This window comes from Myotis myotis, unplaced genomic scaffold, assembly GCF_014108235.1.
Source record: "Myotis myotis isolate mMyoMyo1 unplaced genomic scaffold, mMyoMyo1.p scaffold_m19_p_3, whole genome shotgun sequence".
Classification (NCBI taxonomy): domain Eukaryota; kingdom Metazoa; phylum Chordata; class Mammalia; order Chiroptera; family Vespertilionidae; genus Myotis; species Myotis myotis.
In genome coordinates this window covers 51,331,199-51,338,238 of record NW_023416335.1, presented here as the reverse complement: position 1 = coordinate 51,338,238, position 7,040 = coordinate 51,331,199, and positions in this window count along the sequence as shown.

Genomic DNA, 7,040 nt, shown 5'->3' with positions numbered 1-7,040 from the left:
TCCATGGTGTACTTTCTGTTTTGATCTTTTTATTACTTGGGGGTTTTGGACGAGTTTTGCTTTTATTATTTTCTTTTTTCTGTTTTTGGCCTTCATCATTCCATTGTATAATCCCATTTAAATAATAAAGTTAATGTTCTTATTTTAAATGGTCCCATTCCTGATCATGAAGTACATTCACGATGCTGAGCAAGCATCACCACTCTCCTTGTAGAGGCCGTGCACATACCAGTACATCTCAGAGATGCCCTACCTCCCCCAAAGGGGAGATATACACTGTGAACACTGGGAAGGAAGCACTGTCACCACTAGACCGACAGGCTTCTTCTCTAGTGGGGGCCGGTCCTGGGGATAAAGTGAGGCAGCAGAGGTGCCAGCAGGTTTTCTAGGGAGCAGTGGGGAGTCCCCTCCTCTGAAAGAACAGTGTGCAGGACCTGTCAAAGTTTTACAGGTGCACAACCTCCCCTTGCAGTGCTCACCCTAAGAGGTTCCCTCAGTGACATTCTTGCACAAAGTTTCAAAGATGCGTTTTTGAGGCTACCCATCATGCAATGATGAAATTGCAGGAGATTTGGGAGGGGCTGGCCTCCACCAATCCTGGTCCACATGGAGGAGGGAAGCTGAACTGCTGCTAAAGTGGGTGCAGGGGTCTCCATATGCTGACAAATAAAGACCTTAGGGTTCCTCTCACATGAATTGAAAAGAAGATAATGAAATAGATCTGATATACTAAAAGAAAATATTGACTTGCCGGAAGAAGTTCCTCTAATTTCTGACTATTTTTCTGATAATCAAAAAGTTCATGTAAAAAAACATTAATTTTTTTAATTGTTTAAAGTTTTACATATGTCCAAAAACATTAATTTTTAAATTCTTTCTTAGTCTTTTTTTTATTTAGTTGTGTTTCAAGCCATAGTTCAAACCTAATTTATTCATTTATTTGATTGCTTAGTCAAAACCCCTTTGTAAAAATATGTGTTTCAAAATATTTTGAGGAATATTTTTTTTCTTTATTGATTAAGGTATTACATATGTATCCTTACTCCCCTCCATTGCCCCCCACTCCACACTCATGCCCTCATACCCCTGGTGTCTTATGTCCATTGGTTAGGCTTATATGCATGCATACAAGTCCTTTGGTTGATCTCTCCCCCTTACCCCCACCCTCCCCTACCTTCCCTCTGAGATTTGAAGGTCTGGTTGATGCTTCTCTGTCTCTGGATCTGTTTCTGTTGACCAGTTTATGTTTTTCATTATATTTCACAAATGAGTGAGATCATGTGATATTTATCTTTCTCTGATTGGCTTATTTTGCTTAGCGTAATGCTCTCCAGTTCCATCCATGATGTTTCAAATGGTAAGAATTCCTTTTTAGTATGGAGTTTTCTCAAAAATCTATAATTAGAACTCCCAGTTTACCCAGTGATCCCACTTCTAGGAATATATCCCAAGAAACTAGAAACACCAATCAGAAAGGATATATGCATCCCTAAGTTCATAGCAGCACAATTTACCATAGCTAAGATTTGGAAGCAGCCTAAGTGCCTATCAGCAGATGAGTGGATTAAAACCAGTGGTACATCTACACAATGGAATACTACACTCCGGTAAAAAAAGAACACATCCTTTAAGTAAAAAATTATTTTTCTTACTTAACCAAAATGAAAAGGCTACGTTAAAGAAGTCACATTTTTAACAATTTAATTTGTGCTTAGTTTCGGGTTTAGATGAAAGTTCTTTTAGGCATAAGAAAGCAGATACTGGCTACTCCAAAGACAAGTGTGACATTTAAACTATTCAGAGCATATATCTGAAAATAGTTGATTATGGTGAATAGAATTTTTTTCCCATGTGTACTTGTGGGAGAATGATATTCACCTGGCTGGGGTTAAACTTCTGTTCTATGCACTCTTAGGATTTTTTTTTTTTTTTTTTTGGTTCTTAATATGTCCTTTGGTTTCAAAAAAAACCCATCAATTCTCTCTTTTTATCAACAGGTAGCTTATATATGACTAGAGGCCTCGTGCATGAAATTCATGCATGGAAGGGGGAGTCCCTATGCTCCGCCTGCACCCTCTCAATCTGGGACTTCTTGGGGGATGTCCAACTGTCGGTTTAGGCCCAAGTGGGATCGGGCCTAAACCAGCAGTCGGACATCCCTCTCACAATCTGGAACCACTGGTTCCTAACCACTGACCTGCCTGCCTGCCTGCCTGATCTCCCCTAACCACTCTGCCTGCCTGCCCGGTCCCCCCTAACTGCTCTCCCCTGCCAGCCTGATCCCCCTAACCACCTCTGCCTTGCCCCCGCCCCCCGCTGGCTTTGTCCAGAGCGACATCTGGTCTAATTAGCATATTACCCTTTTATTAGTATAGATGGTTACTGAGCAATGCATTCTGGGGAACATGTGGAAACAGCCCTATGACTCAGAGACCAGGGACTCGACAAGAAGCTGGGAGGTCCAGTCTCACTCAGCAGAGGATGGGCCTTGGATCATTGGCAAGGCCTGGACTGTGTTTAAGTCTGAAAAGCCTCCCTCCTCCAGGCACCACTTGCTCAGTGGCCTCCTGCACACACCCCGACCCATGTTTAAACCCACAACCTTTCAATGTATAGGACGAAGCTCCAACCAATGGAGCCACCTGGCCAGGGCAGTTATTCTTGGCTTTTATTTTCTTTTCTTTTACTTTTTTAATTTTCTTTTATTTTTTACCCTTTTTATTAAATCTTTATTGTTGAAAGGTTTACATAGCTTCCCTTTCCCCCCATTAACCTTTGCCAGCCTACCACCCCCCCAGGCTCTCACCACCCCAGGGGTGATGCATATATTTTCACAAAGCCATTGATTGATCTCTTCCCACCCACCCACGCTCCCCCGCCTTCCCCCTGAGGTTCCACAGTCTATTCATGCGTCTGTGTCTCTGGGTCTATTTTTGTTCATCAGTGTATTTGGCTCATTAGGTGTTAAAAGTGCTCTGGTTGTGATCACTTGGGTTTTCTAAAGGTGCAGTCATATCACGTACAAATCTTTTTCTTTTTCCAAATGTACTTGTGGGCACATTGGGAATATAGATACCAGAAATAGAAGTCTGTGAATAAGTTAGGAATAGGATGCCTTTTCTTTTGTGAAGTTGTGTGCATGAGCCTGTGCTCCCGCCCGTGTTGAGAACACCAAGTACTGTGGTTGCAGAGAGGCTCTCATTGGCAACTCAACCACATAGAGCCATAGCTTCCCCCTCCATCAGCCACAGCTCCCAGGACAGATGCATGTGCCCCTCAGCAGAGGTAGGGGCACTTGGCCACCTCCTGCAGGCTTGCCCCCTGTCACCACCCTGTGGGGCCCACCTTCTGCATATCACCCTCTTGTTCCTCCTCCCAGGCTTTTCCAGGCACTTCCTCTCACCCAGCCCCTCCCCCTCCCGTCATGTCCAGAGCCCCAGGTGCTGTCCCTGCAAGGTCTGTGACACTCCCTACCGGACCGTTTCACCTTATTCTCCCATGGCGTCCCGTGTTTCTTCTGCCTCATTAACTTGGTTTGAATCTGAACGAAATGGCTCCATCTTCTATTCCTTTTGTGTCCTTTCCACCCCTAAGTTAATGCCGTGTCCTTGGTATGTGGCTATGATGTGTCTCTGTGACTGAGCTGGGAAACCTTTCACGTTTCTCTTTCCTTTCCTTTCATCTCAGGATAACTGAGCTCTGCGGTTTGTGTGGGACCAAAGGCCCTGGGAATACAATGCTGAGCCTCTGAACTCATTTTATTCTTTATTGTATTATTTGATTCCTGGGGTTGAATTAAACACAAAAACAGAAGAAAACATACCCTTAGATAAACAATCTGAGTTATTACTTGGAGATTTCCGTGGGAGTTGACACTGAGGCATGAGACACCTGTGTTTATTGGTCAGTTTCTTTAACTATAGAACGAAGGATGAACCTGCTCCTCGGATCCTTTGGAGGTTGGATATGATGCATCCAGAGGGATTAACTGGGGGCTGCGAGAGTAAGGTCAGAAGTCAACAGACACTTGTTTCCTTTACCCGGACAGAGTTAGAAAAAAACTCCTTTTATCATAACACCAGGAAAGGCTATGCCTGTGTGAGGAGGTGCAGGGAACCAGGGCTGCCCCCTTGCTCCTGCCCCGCCCTCCCTCCCTCCATCCCTGCACTGGCCCAGCCGCTTGGCTCAGCCTCTCCCTCATCCCCCCAGTTGTGGAACCTCTCAATTCAGGCTCTGGCCCCACCAATCCCACAGGGAGGAGCATGCACAGTGTCTTGAAGACAGGGAAGCAGCTGTGGAGTAGGGAGGTGGCAGTTTTTCCATAGGAAGGTGCTTGTGCTTTAAAGCTGATGCTTTCCATCCACCTACCAGCAGTGAAGGCTGAGGGTCGCTGCAGGGCAGGCTCTGAAGTCCTTGTTGAAGTCTCCATCCTAGAGCCTCTCACAGCGGTGAGTCCATATTTCAGGAGGCTGCTCAGTGGAGGTGCCACGTTCCTCTTAGAAGAAACTGAGGATCACTTGGAGCCTGCTGCCTGGGGATGGGGAGGATCAGGAGGTTTGCCTTGCGCCTACTCGCCAGTTCCCAGTCCCCAGTCCCGCTCCACTGCCACCCAGCCCGGTTCCCCACGGTTCCACGTTGGCCAACCAGCCATGGGAGCCTGCGGGCTTGGGGGAGTGACCGAGAGGTGGTCAATGCCACTTCATGGTGACCGGTCGTTTGGTCATTTTGGTCATGACACCTCTGTCCTTTTATTATTATGATAATCCTTCCTTCTTCCTGTAAGGTATTACTACTTTTCATAAATAGCATTCATTGGCTCTTTTGGAAGCTTGACCCTTATTTTATTCCTGGAGAGGTTAAAAGAGAAAACCATTGTGGTCCCAAAGCTTACTTATATCAGAAGTTTTATGTAACAGGAAATTAAATTAGCCTTGACACTACTTATTTAGATTTTCAGAGTATATATTTAAATATTTTAGTTTAAATCACTTATGTATTTGAGCTTAAGCCCTTTAAAATGCTGTCAACAACAACAAAAACTAATTGTATTATTAGCTATGTGACCCATTAGAAAATACTTGCTAACTAATTCTTAAATTAATCTTATTAAGTTGACTTATCAGTTGCCTTTATCAAGTGGTCAGTTCATATTCAATTGGTGGAAATAATATCACTGATTTATACTGAAAATAGTAGAAAGAAAAAGATATTTATATATAGCATCAAAGCTAAAGTGTAATGTGTAGACAGAGTGAAGTGTCCTTGATATGATGTACAGTATTAAAACTATTTTATGTAGGATGTATTAAAAACAAGCATTGATGTGAAAAATGATAGGATGGTATTATATACTAATCTTCCTATGATTGTGCATTCCCAAATAATTGATTACATTTATGTCTCTGTTAGCTGTGGAATAGAAATAATCATTTTGATCCCCACTTATTTATTTCACACAAGGGATAGCACTATAATTATATATTTATAGTCCTTCTAGATCTTTAGTTGAAAATATCATAAAATATAGAATGTTTTATATAGTATGGGATGAGACCTTTATTTTTTAGAAATTGTGAACAGAAACCTAAATATAAACATCTTATAGTAATTTAAAAACCTAAATAGATGCTACATATATTATAGAAAATACATATTTTACTTGAAATTAGAATTTATTTTCTCATTTTATGAATTAGTGGAAATACAAAAAACATCATGAATACATGATTGCAAAAGAGCCCATCATCTATTTTATTAAAATAATATTTTTAAATATTACCACCTAATAAAATGAATTTTTATCTGAATAATATCAAACTGTGAAAAAGAATAGACTATTTTTCTATTGTAATTTATTTTCACCACAATCTTATTTAATTTGTAAATGCCAATTTCAAATCAGCATAACTATGGTCTGATTTTAACAAATCAAGGTTAAACCAAGACAAAGGGGTTGCCAGAGAAAACAACATACAAGTGACATGGCTTTATGCTTTGTGTCCATCAAGAATGTATGGTCTTGAATCACTGAGTCCCAATGGGACAAATTAAAACTATTTTGTGAACCACACAATTAACTGAAACCAAATTTCCAACTGTGCTACATAGTGTAACTTTGCTTTTAGAAATATTTTTCTTTACGTAATATCAAAGATTTGATTATTGCCAATAAATATGTCATAATAATATTTAATTAATTTGAGTACATGCATCCATTGTATTGGGCAGATGGGATTGCATTAAATAATTTAATGGTAAAATTACAAGATATAAAATACTATTAGAAGGTGACTTCAGAAATTATATTTTAGCATATTTTAGCTTCCCATGGTGCTAGACACAGTGAGGAAACCCAATGAATATTTATTAGTTATTTGAATGATATATCAATTTCAATGTGAAAATTGATATATGGCCTAATATGAAATCTTACTTGTTTATCTTTTATAAAAAGGGCTATTTTACCTTTAATTTTATATCTTTAATTTTACTTGTTTTGAGAAAAAAATAACTATTATATAAATACATCTTTTAGTCTTACTTTGAGTAAATACTGAGTTCAATTTTTACTCATATGTTGTTTTTGTTTCCTCATGGGTTAAGTCAAACAATACTTCCAATTCAATACTTCTGTGATATATTCTTTGAAATAGAAAGATAGTAAGAAAATAACCATAGGTCAGACAGAGAATAATGTATCAATTTCATTTTTATTTTCCTGTGAAATATTTATTTTTCTGGGACTGAAAAAAAATAAATGGAGAAACTATTCTTTCTTTATGGAGATTTTGTGTTTAAAATAGACTTAAACATAGATGGAACCATTAGCAATGTTCATTTGACTTTTATCTAGTAACTAGTAGACCAGTGCACAAAATTCATGCACGGGGGTGGGGGAGTTCCCTCAGCCCAGCCTGCACCCTCTCCAACCGGGGACCCCTTAGGGGATGTCCAACTGCCAGTTTAGGCCCGTTCCCTGGGATCAGGCCTAAACCGGCAGTCAGACATCCCTCTCACAATCTGGGACCACTGGCTCCTAA